This window comes from Trichosurus vulpecula, chromosome 3 (genome assembly GCF_011100635.1).
Source record: "Trichosurus vulpecula isolate mTriVul1 chromosome 3, mTriVul1.pri, whole genome shotgun sequence".
NCBI classification, from domain to species: domain Eukaryota; kingdom Metazoa; phylum Chordata; class Mammalia; order Diprotodontia; family Phalangeridae; genus Trichosurus; species Trichosurus vulpecula.
In genome coordinates, this window is record NC_050575.1 from 156,309,257 (window position 1) to 156,325,607 (window position 16,351).

At 40.3% G+C, this 16,351-nt stretch overlaps 1 protein-coding gene across 2 annotated transcripts in view; it reads left to right on the forward strand.

The window, feature by feature from the left end:
• The first annotated feature begins 240 nt into the window (after positions 1–240).
• Positions 241–16,351, forward strand: part of NUP93 (nucleoporin 93) — a 132,826-nt gene continuing 116,715 nt past the window's right edge. For both annotated transcript variants that reach the window (XM_036750817.1, XM_036750818.1), the window contains exon 1: positions 241–349. The gene's annotated coding sequence lies outside the window, so the exon portion shown is untranslated. The remainder of the gene's footprint in view (positions 350–16,351) is intronic.

Consider the following 16,351-nt stretch of genomic DNA (forward strand, 5'->3'; position numbering starts at 1 on the left):
GGGCACAAGGGCCAGACACAGATTCTCAAGAGTTAGGAGGAGTTATCTGGGCCATCCCGTCCCTGAAGGGGAGGTACCTCTACAACCGACCGGTGGCTTGGCCTTCACGAGGAGACCAGCAGGCTCGGGGCCTGTTTGCCTGCGCCTGTTCCTTGTCCCTGGGCGCCTCTTCCAATAAAGTTAATTTGGCGGAGAGTGCCGCGCGGAGGCTGCTGGGGGAGGCCCCTCTCCGCCAATCAGGAAGCTCCGGCCAGCGGCGCGAGAAGCGGCGGCTCCCTCAGGCCTCGTTCCTGCTCCTCCTCCGAGCCGGCTCCGGCGGCAGCGGCGGTGGTGGCAGCTTCAGGGCCAGGTAAGGAAGCCCTCGCCGGCCCGCCCTCCATCGCGGACTGCCCCCGGCTCCTGCCCCGGGCCGTGCCCGCCTTTACGCCCCACCGGAAATAGCGCTCCTGAGGTGTTCCACCGCCCCCGGCCCTCTTCGGGGCAGCTCCCGCTCGCGCTCTGACCTCCCCGCCCAGCCGCCCGGGGCCGGGGTCGCGCCCCACGATTCCCTCCCCCTCAGTCTCCTTTAGGGCTGCCTGTGCTTAGCTGGGGTCGCGTGCCAGCGCCCTCCCCACCCGAGGCTTGACTAGGTCCCCCGCAGAGCGCCCCAGGAGAGCGCCCGTCGCCCCAGTAAGGTGGCTCGTTGGCCCCCTCTTGTCATCCAGGCCTCAGCTGCCTGGAAGCCCCTGCCCCCTGTGCTCCTTGAGGGCTGCCTTGCCTTCCCTCCCCTACAGAGAAAGGCTCGAACACAGGAGGCTTCCAGGCTGCCAGCGACTTTGCCATCCCGTCTCTCTTCCCCCCAGACGCCTGGGTGCAAAGGCTGGGCAGCTGCTATCTGAAATGTGAACTGTTCATTCCAGGAATCATAGAAACTAAATTTGGAAACTACTTTAGAGGCAATCTAGGCATTGGGTCATAGGGCTGAAAGGGGCCTCTGAGGTCATCCAGGCTAACCACTTCATTTTACAAATGAGAACTTTGAAGCGGGGGTTCCTTGATCACACGGGGAATAAGAGGCAAGGCTGAGATTCAAAACCAATTTCCCCAGCTACAAATATGAGACTCTTTCCACTGAACCAAACTGCCTCCCCAGCACCTTTATTTTGTGGATGGAAATGCAGACTTAGTGGAGGGAAATTTTTTTGCCCATGATCTCCTAGTTAGTGGAAAGATCGTTCAGTCAGTGAAGAAGCATTTATTAAGTCCTTATGCTACAGTCAATCAGTCAGTAAACATTCGTTAAGCGTCTGCTCAGCGAAAGGCACTGGGCTGAGCCCTAGGGATGCAGTTCTTGCCCTTGAAAAGTTTATAACCTAAGGAAGGAGACAACGTACAAATACAAAGCAAACTATATACAGGATAAACAGGAAATAGGTAATAGAGGGAAGGCGCTAGAATTAAGATGAGTTGGGGGACGGCTTTCGGTAGAAGGTGGGATTTTATTCGCAACTTGAAGCCAGGGAGGTCAGTAGTTGGACAGGAGGAGGGAAAGTGTTTCAGGCATGGAGGACAGCCGGAGAAAATACCTGAAGTCAAGAGTTGCAGTGACTTTTTCATGGAATAGCCAGGAGTTCAGTGGCAATGGATCAACGAGTATGTGTAGGGGAGTACGTATAGTTGTTCTTCCTGCTTGAAGTGGACCAAAGCGACATCACAGTGTCAGGGTCAAGATACAATGTGTGGGACTATAGCCGATTAGACCAGTAGGAGCTTGGAAGGCTGTACCACAGATTGGACACAAATATTCCAGTCCATACGAACATTTGTAGTGGAGATGCCCCTAAATTTGTGCATCTCTCCTGTCTTTTGAGCTTCCGAAATTCTTCATTGCGAGCATGCTATGCTGGGCGGTCCTATGCCAGGGTCTCCCAAGCATAAGCAGGCTGAAAAGGTAGGAGAAGTCTAGTCAGGAGTGGGGAACCTGTGACTTCGAGGCCATATGTGACCCTCTAGGTCCTCAAGTGAGGCCTTTTGACTGAATCCAAACTTCACAGAACAAATCCCCTTATTAATTTGTTCTGTAAAACTTGGACTCAGTCAAAAGGCCGCAGCCAAGGACCTAGAAGGCCACAAGTTCCCCACTTGTTTAATGAATGTCAAACAGCATTTTTTTATTTGATGTTGGAGGCAAGAAGGGAGCCACTGGAGTTTATTGAGTGGGGTTGGGGGTGTGACATGATTGGACCTGTGCTTTAAGAAAATCAGTTTAGTCCTTGAATGGAGGATGGATTGGCGTGGAGAGAGACTTGAGACAGCTAAACCTACCAGCAGGCTATTGCAGTAATCCAGTCAATCCAACTGTACCAAAGTGGTGGCAGTGTTAGAACAGGGATAGAGATATTGGAATAGAGAATACGGATAGAGATAGAGATACTGGATAGATGTCGATAGGCCTTGGCGACAGATTGGTTATAGGAGGTGGGAGATAGTGATACACTGTACTAAGCACTGGGAATATATTGCAAAAACATGGTTTCTGCTTTCACAAAACTTAGATTCTAATGGGGAAAACAATTTGTAAACAACTGTAATACGTCAAGGCTCGCACTAAAAATGAAATGTAATCTCAAAAGGAAAGCAGTAGTGATGAGGGGGAACTAGAACTAGGAAAGGCCTCCTGTAGAAGTTGGGATTTGAGCTGAATCTTGAAGGAAGCCAGTAATAGGAAGTGAGGAGGAAGAACATTGCGGGCCGGGGGGTCAGCCAGTGCAAATGCATGGAGCTGAGAGAGAGAATGTCATGTGCGAAGAACAGTTAAGTAGTAACTCGATTGGATGTGAATAAAGGGTAAGAAGATTGGACAGGTAGGAAAGAAACAGACTGTGAAGGACTTTAAATACCAAACTGGATTTTATATTTTATTCACAAGGTAACAGGTTGCCATTGGCATTTATTGAGCAAAAGAGTAACACAATCAAACCTGTGTTTTAGGAAAATCACTTTGGAAACTAGAGGATGGATTAGAGTGAGGAGGCACTTGATGTAGGGATTACCAATTTGAAGGCTATTACAGTAGTCCAGTTGTAAAGTGATAAAATGCCTTCATTAGGGTGGTGGCAGTGCCAGTGGAGAGAAGAGGACATATGAGGGAAGTTATGAAAGTAGAGTCAACAGGCCTTGATGGACAGATTGGATTTGGGGAATGAGAGTGAGGAGTCACAGATGACACCTGTGTTGCAAGCCTGGGTGACTGGGAGGGGAGTGGTACCCTTGACAGTAATAGGAAGTTGGGAAGAGGGGAGGATTTTAGAGGGAAGATAATAGTTTTGTTTTAGGATCCACAGGCTTTATCAGACTGTCAAAGGGATCCCCCAAAAGTTAACATATTAACAATATTGTATTATTACTTCTTTTCCCTTACTCCTATGTCTTCCCTGACCTAGCCACACTTCTTATTGACTGTATATTGTGGTCTTAGCATCATTAGGCACTTGGAGTAGGAAGGAATACAGTTGAAATATAACAAACTCATGGTTCCTAAACTCAGATTACATCTTTTTTTAAAACGTTTAGTAGTGAGAAACTTTCATGTTCTTCTTTTAAATATACTTGTGTGCTATAAGCTCCACACAGTAAAAATCTAGATTTCCGAGGAACTAATAGTCAGTTTCATTAAATAACAAGTTCTCTTGAATTGCTGAAAACATGATTTAGCTTATAAAAATAACATTCACAGAAAACTTTTAGGAAATATCTGAGTAAAATAAAGTTCACCCATATCATTCTGGATATCAAAGAGTCAGATTAAATATCATTATATTTTACAAAAATTATATTATCTACTTAGTTTACAGTTAGAAATTTAGGTGCACCAACAATTCAGAAGGAATCACAAGCCCAGGGGGTACCTTGCAATCTTGATATTTATCAATCAATCGGTATTTTTTTTTAATCAGCCCTATCCAAAAATGACACCATGCAAAGCAATGAATATCTTGTCCTTTTTTCCCTACTTAATAGTAATTTATATTTTCCAATTACATATAAAGATAACTTTCAACATTCATTTTTATAAGATTTTGAGTTCCAATTTTTTTTCTTCCTCTCCAAGATGGCAAGCAGTCTGATACAGGCTATACATGTACATCAGATTACATCATAAGGAGACGAGACATATTCATTCGACAAATATTTATCAGTTTATTTGTGATGTAGTATTAGGTGTCATGGAGAATGCAAATAAAAAGGTAGCTCAAAGTACAAGGCAGTCGCTCAATGGGACACAGTGTAAGTGCTGTAGGTGTTTAGAAGAGGGAAAATTGTGAAGTGGCGTGGTCAAGGAAAGCTAGGTGGAGGAAACGCAACTTGAGATGGATTTTGGAAGATGTTCTTGTGTCAGAGTAGAGGTGTAGATGTGTTAGGTTCCCAAAGGGTAGATGTGAACAAAGAAGCAGAGACTGTACCAGGGGTGAGGCCTCAAAGCCTCAGGTTCTCCTCTGAATATCTTGCACCTTTTTACTGGTTGTGCTGTATGCCCAGAGTGCTTTCCTTCTTTGCCCCCTAGCTTCCCTCAAGAGTTAGCTCAAATCCCATCTTTTGCAGTATGTCTTTCCTCATACTGTTCCCTGCTCTGGTCTCTCTGCCCAGTATATATCTTGTTTGGGCAGCTAGATGGGGCAGTGGATAGAGCACTGGGCTTGGAATCAGGAAGAGTCATCTTCGTGAGATTGAGTCCAGTTTCAGACACTTACTAGCTGTGTGACCCTGGGCAAGTCACTTAACCTTCTTTGTCTCAGTTCCTCATCTGTAAAATGAGCTGGAGAAGGAAATAGCAAATCACTCCAGTACCTCGCCCAAGGAATGTCCAGTATGGGGTTAGGAAGAGTCAGACAAGACTGAAACCACTGAACAGCAGCATGTCTTGTATGTATACTTTTTTGCACATTGACTTCCCCATTAAAATGTGAATTTCTTGAGAGCAGGGACTGTGTTTTTGTATACCTATCATTTAGTACAGTGCCTGGTACGCAATAAGTGTTTAAAAGCTTATTGACTGACTGGTTAAACAGCAGTTCTGAGAACTACCTGGAACTGGTAGTCTACATCTTTCCCTCTCTCACTCCATATATTTAGTCAATTATTAAATCTTTTCTACATCTGCAGTATCTCTTATATCCATCCCTTTCTCCCCATCCTCCACTCCCTATTAGAGCCCTAATTAAGGCTGTCTTCATCTCTGTCCTAAACTATTTTAATGGCCTCCTAATTTTTCTCCCTTAGGTCTCAGCCTGCTCTAGGAGCTAATAGTACAATTCCATATCTGAGGAAAGTCAGGGTCTAGTGCCCATAGCCCAACTTTCCAATTAAATGTCTTACCTTTCTAACCTACTTCCTATTAAACAATCAACAGACGTTTATTAAACACCTACTATGTGTCAGGCATTGTGCTGGATACTTGGAACACAGAGACAAAACTAAAACAGCCCCTGCCCTCAAGGAGCTTATATTCTATCAGGGGAGATACTATGTATGTGTGTATATACACACAAAATAAATACAACGCGTATTCAGGAGGAAGTCACTCTGGGGGAACTTGGAGACATCATGGAGAAGATGGCATTTGGTTTGAATTTCTAAGAGATGGAAGTGAAGGGAGAACTCATTCCAGATGTGGGGGAGAGCCAATAGGAAGGCATCTAGACAGGGGATGGAATGTTGTGTGAGGAACAGCACAAAAGCCAATCTGGCTAGACTTTTGAGGGCAGAATGGAGAGTAATGTATACAGGAAGTCTGGAAAAGTAGATTGAGGACCAAGTTGTTTAAAAGCCAGAGGAATTCACATTTGATTCTAAAGGGAGCCACTGCAATTGTGAGCAGTTGAATCACATTCTTAAACCCATACTTGAGGAAAATGACTTTAGCTATTGGGACAGGAGCGTAGGAAAGAGACATAGGTTGGAGATATAGATTTGGGAGGTCTTTACCTAGAGTTGATAGCTGAAGCGGTGAGGATAGATGAGATCTCCTAGTGAGAGAATTAGAGAAAAGAATGGAAGGTTAAGAATTTATGCTTTATGATATTAGGGACCAGGATGTAGAAAAGGAGATATAGGCAATCAGTTAAACTATCAATCATTTATTATGTCCCAGACATTGTGCTATGTGTAAGTGAATTAGATAGAGGAGAAATTAGCCATAGGACCATAGGTTTAGAGATGAAAGGGGCCTGGGAGGGCATCAAGTCCAGTGGTTCTTTGCCTTTTTTTGTATCATAAACCCCGTTGGTTGTCTGTTGAAGTCTATGGACTCCTCAGAATGATATTTTTAATACATAAACTAGGATGCAATGGATTACAAAGGAAACTGGTTATCAGAATGTTGGGTTGTTTTTTTTTTTAATTCAGATTAAGAACCTCTGGTCTATTCCAGTGCCATCATTTTACAGCTAAGAAAACTCTGGTGCAGAGAGTTTAAATGACTTACACAGATTGACACAAATTTACATGTCAGAGCCAGGATTTGATGCCATATCCTCAGACTCCAGATTCAGTGTTCTTTCCATTATACTATACCACGCTTGTTGGATTGAATTGGAGTCAGTAAGGCTGTTGTGGAAAGAGGCTGGTTTAAACCAAGTTTCAGTTGTTAAGGATCTAGACTGAGGATTTTCAGAGATCTTTTGAAGAAAAAAAAATGGATAAGACTTAGTCATAGACTGTGTATGGGGAATGACATATAGGTCAGATCCTTATTATTACCTCCTAAGCCTATTGCAATAACCTCCTAATAGGTCTTCTCACCTCTGTTGTCTTGCTTCTAATCCATCTTATATTTTGCTCTTACGATAATCTTTCTTATTTAAAGATTGCTCAAAAATCCAAGGTAGCTTTACATCGTCCCTTGAATAAAATTTAAACTTCTGAAGTTTAGCATTCAGAGTCCTCTGTAATCTTGGAGAGTCTGCTTGGGGATCCATATACTTCAAGTTAAGAACCTCTGCTCTAAGATAAAATATAGCTTTCCCTCTTTGGCATTTGAAGTCCTTCACAATATGTCTCCATCCTGTTTTCCCAGGCTGATTACACATTGCTTTCCTTCCCTAGTCTACATTCTAACCAAACTGTCCTCTTTGCTGTTATTTACACATGACATTCCACATACCGTCAGAAGGCCTTTGAATAGGTTGTTCTCCATGCCTGGAATACTCTTTTCTCAGTTCTGCCTCTTGGAGGTCCTGGTTCCCTTCAGGCCTCAGCTTAGATGCTGTGTTGTACAGGAGGACTTTTCTGACTCTACCAGTTGTTAGTGTCTCCTCTCTCCCTCTCTTCCATTATTTTGTGTTTACTTACTTGTGTGTGTATTCCCCACCCCCAAAGAAGGGTAGGCATATTTGTTTTTTGTCTTTGTGTCCCCAGCATTACCCTAGTACCCAGCATATAATAAAAGCTTCTTGAATTGAGTTGTTCCGTGTGTCTGGAATGTTTTTCCCCCTCCTCTTCTGTTGAATTCCTATCTGACTTTTAAACGCAATCAAAACATGTGCCTCTCCTGGTTCCACCCTCCTCCCTCCCCAAAAACAACATTCCCCACCAGACCTGGCACTTAGTTTTGCAACTCCATAATGCACTTATGTAAAGTACTCAATATACATTTACTAAGTGCCTCCTATGTGCCAGGCACTGTGCTAAGTGCTGAGATTTTTAAAAAGTAGAAAAAGAAAGAGATTCCCTGCCCTAAAGAAGCTTACAATTTAATGGGGAAAGACAGCACACAAAAGGAAGCTAAAAGGGATGAAGAGAGGACCATACCCTGTGCTGGGGTCATGATGGTGACGTCTAGAAGAGGAATACAGAGGAATGTTGAAGCCAGGTGGGAAATGAAGAAATGGCTGACTTGGTGCCTTCCTTAAACAGAGATTCATTCCTTCTCCATTCTCTCTAATCAGAGGGAGGGTCATCAAGGGGCTGAGGCTACTGATGAGGTGTAAATTCCAGGGCTGAGGTGATTGTGCAGGATGCCTGAGTTTCTTGGGCGTGATGGTGAGGTGCAGAGGAATGGAGTTGGGTGGGGAAATATTGTATATTTTGTCTTTGATTTATTCCCCTCCTGGACTGTAAGCTCCTTGAAGGCATAGACTATGTCATATTAAATCCTCCAGGACTTAGCTTAGGATCTTTCAACTAATATGTCCTTAATAAATATGCCATACAAATATGCCAAAGGCAGTAAAGGAGTTAAAAATTGTTACTAAGGCTTCTTAACTTTTTTTGTGTCATGGATCCCTTTGACAGTCTGATGAACCCTACAGATTTCTTTTCAGAATGTTTTTAAATGCATACATATGTGGGTTTACAAAGGAAACCAATTACATTGAAATACATTTAAAATATTTTTAAAAGCTGGAAACTAGTTATTAAAATTATTAAGATATTAAAAACCCCACAGTTCATGGATTTCAAGTTAAGAACTCTTGTTCCAAGATGATCAAGAAGAATATGTGATTAATATAGGATCCTAGGATTCAGAATTGAAACAGGCCTTACAGCCCATGTAGTCCAAAAGAGAAGAGGACCAGGAGAAAGGGGAACTGATTTTAGTAGAAGAGAAATTTGGCTTGGGGCATGTTGAGTTGGAGGTGATACCAGGGAAGACTAGAAATACAGATTTTTTCATTATCAGCCTAGCATTTACAATGAAGGCATTGGAAAGGACAATATCTCTTATGGAGAAAGTATTACAGAACAGAACAATAGGTGAACCTTTTAAAAATACAGGATTCCAGAGGAGGTAGAAATTTATATTTATTCATATACTTATATTAGTCTGTTATAAACTGTGACCACAAAGAATCATAGAACTTACTATAGTTCTTACAACATGTTCTATAGTATACATTATTTATATATTATTATAGTTCTTTGTTTTCTTTAGACATCTACATACTGAACAATGATCAGAGCCAATTTTCTTTTGCTTTGTGTCTTAGACCATAAAGAACTGTCCAGCAGCACTTGTAATATACTGTATGGCAATAGACACTTGCAGTAGGTTGGGATCATAAAGATTATCAGATAGAATTTCCAAAGTGGGCAATACTGCCTGCTGGGGAGTGCTGGAACAATCCAGGGGAGTCAATAGTAGCCTTGAATGCAGTTTGGGGAATTGAATGAAAATAAGGAGGCGTGGAAGCATAAAGAAAGAAGAGAAGAAAATTTTGAAAAACTGTTTGCACGTGTTACATGTCTGTCATGTAACAGTTAAAGTTGTAGGGATTACATTATTTTACAAATAAACACACAAAATACAGAGTATAACCGATCAGTGGTCAAGTCTGCCCACAGGTCTTAACAAGCAAGAGTTGACAGGTGAGTGTGTCACCCATTATTGGGAAGGCCAGCATGCATCAGCAGGAATATGTGTGTGTAATGACTTCTTTTTTTTTTTAAGAATAATTTATTCATTTAATATTTTTAGTTTTCAACATTGTTTTCCACAAGATTTTTAGTTACAGATTTTCTCCCCATTTCAACCCTCCCCTCCACCCCAAGATGGCATATATTCTGATTGCCCTGTTCCCCAGTCAGCCCTCCCTTCTGTCACCCCACTCCCGTTTCTCCTTACTTCCTTGTAGGGCAAGACAGATTTCTATACCCCATTGACTGTATATCTTATTTCCCAGTTGCATGCAAAAACAACTTTTATTTTGAGCATTTGATTTTAGAACTTTGAGTTCCAAATTCTCTCCCTTCTTCCCTCCCTATCCATCTTCCCTAAAGAAGGCAAGCAATTCAACATAGGTCACACACGTATCAATATGCAAAACACTTCCAGTCCTGTCCCCCTATCTGCCCTCCCTTCTATCATCCCCCCCTTTCTTATCCCCTTCCCCCTACTTTCCTGTGGGGTAAGATACCCAACTGTGTGTGTATGTTATTCCCTCCTCAAGTCAAATCCAATGAGAGCAATATTCACTCATTCCCCCTCACCTGCCCCATCTTCCCTTCCAACAGAACTGCTTTTTCTTGCCACTTTTCTGTGAGATAATTTACTCCATTCTATCTCTCCCTTTCTCCCTCTCTCCCCCCTTAATTTTGATTTTATTTTTTAGATATCACCCCTTCAATTCAACTCACCCTGTGCCCTCTGTCTATATGTATGTATATTCCCTTCAGCTACTCAAATGCTGAGAAAGGTCTCATGAATTATACACATCATCTTTCCATGTAGGAATGTAAACAAAACAGTTCAACTTTAGTAAGACCCTTATGATTTCTCTTTCTTGTTTACCTTTTCATGCTTCTCTTGATTCTTGTATTTGAAAATCAATTTTCTTTTCGTCGAGAAAGCTTAAAAGTCCTCTATTTTATTAAAAGTCCTCTGTTTTATTGAAAGTCCATATTTTGCCTTGGAGCATGATACTCAGTTTTGCTGGGATTCTTGGTTTTAATCCTAGCTCCTTTGACCTCTGGAATATCATATTCTAAGCCCTTCTATCCCTTAATATAGAAGCTGCTAGATCTTGTGTTATCCTGATTGTGTTTCCACAATACTCAAATTGTTTCTTTCTGGCTGCTTGCAGTATTTTCTCCTTGATCTGGGAGCTCTGGAATTTGGCAACAATATTCCTAGGAGTTTCCTTTTGGGGATCTTTTTCAAGAGGGGATCAGTGGATTCTTTCAATTTCTATTTTACCCTCTGGTTGTAGAATATCAGGGCAGTTCTCCTTGACAACTTCTTGAAAGATGATGTCTAGGCTCTTTTTTGATCATGGCTTTCAGGTAGTCCAATATATTATCTCTCCTGGATCTGTTCTCCAGGTCAGTGGTTTTTCCAGTGAGATATTTCACATTGTCTTCCATTTTTTCCTTCCTTTGGTTCTGTTTTATAATATCTTGATTTCTCATAAAATCACTAGCCTCCACTTGCTCCAATCTAGTTTTTAAGGTGGTATTTTCTTCAGTGGTCTTTTGGACCTCATTTTCCATTTGGCTAATTCTGCCTTTCAAGGCATTCTTCTCTCCTCATTGGCTTTTTGGAGCTCTTTTGCCATTTGAGTTAGTCTATTTTTTAAGGTGTTGTTTTCTTCAGTATTTTTTCCTTTAGCAAGTCATTGACTTGTTTTTCATGGTTTTCTCGCATCACTCTCATTTCTCTTCCCAATTTTTCCTCTACTCCTCTTACTTGCTTTTCCAAATCCTTTTTGAGCTCTTCCATGGCCTGAGACTAGTGCATACTTTTCTCGAAGGCTTTTGATGTAGGCACTATGACTTTGTTGACTTCTTCTGGCTGTATGTTTTGGTCTTCTTTGTCACCAAAAACAGATTCTAAAGTCTTAGTCTGAATCTGCGTCCTTTTGCACTGCCTGGCCATGTTCCCAGTCAATTACTTGACCTTTGAGCTTTTTGTCAGGGTATGACTGCTTATAGAGTAGAGAGTGCTTTGTCCCAAACTTTAGGGGCTGTGCTGCTGTTTTCAGAGCTACTTCTACTCCAACATCACGGCAAGCTCTGCCACAGCAGTGCTCCTCCTCCCCCAAGAACCTCCAACCAGGACTTCGACTCAGATCCAAGCAGGACAAAGCAAGAGAACCCTGCCTCTGTGCCAGCAAAGCGCTCCCTGCACGCCTGCTCTGATCTGCTGCTTGATTCCTCCCACATGCCAGGGACTCTGGAAGCAGCCACAGGAGCTTCCTCCTGTTGCCACCACCACCACACTACCTCTGCTGCCCCAAGGGCTGGGGCTGGACCAATCTCGCCCCAATCCAGCAGTTTTCCCACTAACCTGCTCCATGGTGTTTGACGTTTGTGGGTTGAGAAGTCTGGTAACTGCTACAGCTCAGTGATTCATGGCCTGCTGTGGCCGACTCCTGGTCTGGTCTGTCTTGGCGGGGCCCATGCTGGGCTGCGCTCTGCTCCCAGCATGGTGTGATAGACCCTTCCCAGCGACCATCCAGGCTCTCCTGGGCTGGAGACCTACTTCCCTCTGTTATTTCATGGGTTCCACAGCTCTAGAATTTGTTCAGAGCCATTTTTACAGGTGTTTGCAGGGATTTGGGAAAGAGCTTAAGTGAGTCCTTGCTTTCCAGCTGCCATCTTGGCTCATTGATTATGACTTCTTTACAATATGATGCTATGTGGTTGCATGATGCAATGTTGCATCATCAAAATTTCAATGCAGAAAAAAACTACACATGTATAATAAATTATTAAATTTAAGATGCGTCATTTCAAAAATATGTATTTTTTAAATGATGCACATTTAAAAAAAACTGTTAGAGGGTTAAAGAAAGATTTCCAGGGGGACACTGAATAATTTCTTTTTGAAAAGGGGGTGGTAGGCTAAATAAGTTTGAGAACCTCTGATCTGTCCCATGTAGATATGCCAGATAACTTACCTGACTTCTAAAATTGGACTGTTTGGATGTGAATAGACATGGTTCTTTAGTTTCATAGAAATGGAATTTCCCTTATTCATAAAATGTTAGAGCCTAGCAATTAGCTAGTTCAACCCCTCTCATTTTACAAATGGGGAAATAGCCCCAAGAGAGATGATATGAATTTGATCAAGGTTCCACAGTTAGTCAGTGGTAGAACTGAGGCTAGAACCTAGGTTTCCTGACTTTTTGTCCAGTGCCCTTTTCTACTACATCGTGAACTGAAAGCATAGTATGAACTTTGGTAGGCCAGGTTTTTTTTTGTTCTGTATGATGCCACCTTTCTTGTCGTAATAGAAAAATAATTATTTGAGTTGGATTTTATGAAAGTTTAGAGTCATTTTTATCAGATATTTACTAGCGATAAGAGTTTTGAAATACCAGGTAGATCTATAAGATAGAAATTAGGGTAGTCGTGAAGCTCAGATGAGATGATAGATGCAAGCTGCTTTGCAAATCTTAAAGTGCTATTACTACTATTACTATTATATAAAAACGTTAATTGTTGTTAAATTGGCAGTTTTGTAATGACAACTAAAATATTTGCATGTGATTTTCACATTTAGAACATTTTTTAAACTGAGCAAGGGAAGAATTTTGTGAAGAAGATGAAATAGGATTTTTAGATGATATATAAAATTTACTTTTCTACTGACAGCATCCCAAACATACTGCAGATACCTATTGTGCATTTGTTGGGATGTGAAGGAGATGATTTTGGGCTGATGGAGGTGGGAAATAAGATATGGAGTAAATCCAAACAGCTAATAATAAAGCATGGTTTTTGGATATATAGGAATCCCTCAGCAAGAGGATTCTTATAGTTCACTCAATTGAGAGCAGTCTGTTCTCTTCACATACAAAAAAGAAAGATGGTCTTTTTCCTAATTTTTGATCTCTTTCTTTAGATCCTTTGCATTTCTTGAGTGATCATGTCATTTTTACTGTAGGGAGTAAGAAGGAAAAGAAATAATTATTGTGTTGCTGAAGTGCTTTCATACAATCTTAGGAACCACTTTCAGTACTTTATTATTGGAATAAAAGAAATGCCTCACCCTCTTAAACAGAAAACATTCCCTATAACAATCTACTGAATTAGGTAAGTAGATCATTTACATAACTAGTATCCAGTGAAGCCCACCTTCAAATAAATCCCATAAGTCCTCACTTTAAATACCTTTTTTTTTTTTAAAGCAAAGTAAAAAGGTAGGTTACTATTAGTATGGACGGCTGTGAAGCTCTTTAATAGTTTCTTTTGCTTTATTTCCAGGCACTGTGGTGACTGGTAACTTTCAGCGCCACCGTCTTTCTGTTAGATATAATGTGGAGAATTGCAACCTTTAGTAGTCAGGTACTGTAATCATTTATGGGTTGACATAAACCATAGTGTATTGAAAGCCTTAATTTTCAAGCTTTGGAGATCACCTGCTTGAACCTGCTTTTGTTGGCTGGGGGCTGGGCCCGAAGACTTGAACAGAATAAATCCTTTGTGCAGCTTTCCTTTAAAATAATAAAACACCAGTGAGAAGTATCCTAATTAAGTTATGAGTACAAAATATAGAAAAATTAAACTTTTTATTTAATTGCTATAAAAGACTAGCCCTCATACCACCTTGGATACCAGAGTTTTGCTAAGAATTACACTTTGGTAACTACTGATTTAAAAGATAACTGGGTGTGCTCAGCAATTTGAATATTTAAGTTTCAAGTCTATTGGCCTGATTAAATGCTGAGCATAGTTCTTTTCAGAAAGTGGAAATGATTACAGTTTTCATAATTAAATCTTGTTAATACCAAGTAATGATTTCAAATAATTTCTGATAAAGGAATTTGTCCTTTTTGTACTTTTATTTTTAATTCTGTTTATCTCACACATGAAATACGGGAATTTCTTCTATAAAAATATTGGAGTCCAGTAAAATATTGGAGTTTTGTTGGACGTGGAATGTTAACATGAAGTAGCAACCAGTGGTCTTGGTGTCATTCAACAAGGCTGGTCCCAGTGTAAAATTAGTTATGTAGAAGTCAGCATAAATTTTCTTGTATTCATCTTTACTTATCAGCTCAGAGTCTTCTAAGACAAATTCAGAAATTTAGAAACCTCAAATGCTTACCCTGCTGTTCAAAATACCCACTTTGAACAGTAACAACCTTGTACTAGTCTCTAATTCAATTTGACAAATTTTTTTTAATTGGGCTCTTGCCATGTGCAAAGCACTGTAGCTACAAAGACAAAAATGAAACAGTCCCTGCCCTCAGTATGCATAGTTGTCTTTCATGTTTGAAGATGATGCTACTGATTCTTTATAATTTTTATGTACCAGAGCACCTGAAAAGGTCAGTATAACCTGGAGTACATAGGAAATTTGCCTTTGAGCCCCTTCCTTGTCATCTCTGGTCCAACTTATTTCTCAATTTGGACAGACATAGCAATGATTTTTTTTTTTTGAAAAGCCAGAGTTTAATTTATTGGTCAAAATTGACTTTGTTTAGTCCTTGCATTTTGTTCGACTTCTTTTCCGTTTCTTATTTCATGAAGTAAATTAAAATTGTGCTTTGAATCATAGACAGGCAAGACAGCTTTGAAAGTAACAGCTTGAATTTATTTTATAATTAAAAAGAAAAGCAAGCTGTACATAATAGAGGCCTGCAGTTTCATGTGCAGTTCCTTTTTTTGTTCTACTGTGTATATGTTAATGCCCATTTTGTTCAGTATTTAAGTGCAGAATAAATTTTTTTTAATTGCCCTTCGCTAATTAATAGAATCAACTTTACCTATAGCAATGCTGGTGTTAATGCTGCAGCTTAAATGTAGATTTGGGAACTCTAATAAAATCTTCTCCCAAAGCTTTCAAAACCTCAGATTCAACTATAGTGTAGGCCAAATCATATTTTTCCTATACATAGTATTTTATAGAACTTTTTCCTCTCCGACCCCAATGCATGTTGTATCCCCAAGTGGCATGCAAGCTCATTGAGGGTAATAAGTCAGTGCCTGGCAAATAGTGGGCATTTAATAGATGCTTGTTGAATTCTAACATGGAAACAATTAATTAGTAGTTGTTATATTTTTTTATATTTTTCTCCATCACCACAGTTATGGCACAGTTCTGAACTACTTTCTCATTCTGGCCATTCATCCTTTTGGTTTTAGATTTTTTTGCAGTCTGAGAAACAAAGTATTATTTATGCAGTATGTTTATATAAATAATGTGATTAAAACTATATAGCTGTGCTATATTTATATAGTACATTTATCTAGACAATCTAAATATTTAGAAGGCGAAGAGTTGGATTCACTAGTTTGATATTGAATTCATACCCTCCAAAGAGCCAGTGCCTCAGAAATATTCAAGATGAGTTGTTCTACATGGCAAGGCAGTGGTGTATGTGTAGGGAGCCTTTGATAAAGGAAGACAGCTGATAAATAAAAGTGGAAGCTGTCCTGTGCAATGTTTTATTTTCAGTGTCCTGTTATGGTCAGAATACATCCATGATTAATTTTCCTATGATTCATTCGTATTAAATCAACTAATTACTTTTACTCAATTAAGCCAAAGTGAAGGTTTGCATAGGCTGGCTAGTTGAAAGTTTCTGGCAACTTTATGATATGAGTCTAATACAATTACCTTTTTTAGCAAAATATATTTGAAAAGTAGAATATTTTAACTTATGTTCTTCAACTTGTATATTCATGAAAACAAATGCTCCACTGTCTAGACTTTTATTATTCATTCTGGTAGTAGGAGTTAGAGACAGTTGTATAACTAAGTGTACATGCTGTTTCCTCAGAACTTTCCCTACAAAATGGAATAAATGGTACTGATATTTGCTGCATTTCTTCCCCTTTCTAAGTAAAACTTCATGCTTTTACTTTTCACTATTGAAGTTAGTAGAATATGTGTGTTGATGATGAGAATATATATATATAACTTTGC